Consider the following 584-nt stretch of genomic DNA (forward strand, 5'->3'; position numbering starts at 1 on the left):
CCCGTCACAGTATAGTCAGGTACATCTATCTGAGGCGATGAGACATTTTCAACACAACCCGTCTCAGTACATGCAGATACATCCATCTGAAGCAATGAGACATTTCCAACACAACCCGTCTCCGTATAGTCAGGCTGGGGACTAGAAGCCAGTGACAGCAGATTACCAGCGTACACCGTCTCATTGCAGGCCGATGTATCGAGTAACGACGCACCAATGCACTCCTCTTCGTCTCTCCACCCAATGCCGTCTCCGCGCGCCCCATCGACCCCCGCGCTCACAGCATCAGCTGCAGGAATCGAATACAAGACCCCGACACTCGCGGAATCTGCTGCCGGAATCCCGCGCGTGATGACTTCATCGCTGGACTGTCGATCGTCGCTTGTGGAAGCTGCGGCCGGAATCCCGCGCAACACCCCCGCAGCATCGTCGTCGGAGCGCCGGCGGACACATGCTACCGGCGCCACCTCTGCGTCGTCCTCCTCCTCTTCGCCTCTCCCACAGCAGGTAACATGACCTCCTCGCACCGCGACGCGTGCCTCCTCGACCCCCGCACTCGCAGCATCTTCTGCAGGAACCCCACG

The 584-nt window shown here is 59.4% G+C and overlaps 1 protein-coding gene across 1 annotated transcript in view; it reads right to left on the bottom strand.

Annotated features, from left to right (window-relative positions):
* The window catches only part of LOC106813626, a 42,651-nt gene that overhangs the window by 21,760 nt on the left and 20,307 nt on the right, over positions 1–584 (bottom strand). The window lies entirely within an intron of this gene.

The sequence above is a fragment of the Priapulus caudatus genome, unplaced genomic scaffold (assembly GCF_000485595.1).
Source record: "Priapulus caudatus unplaced genomic scaffold, Priapulus_caudatus-5.0.1 Scaffold801, whole genome shotgun sequence".
Classification (NCBI taxonomy): Eukaryota; Metazoa; Priapulida; class Priapulimorpha; order Priapulimorphida; family Priapulidae; genus Priapulus; species Priapulus caudatus.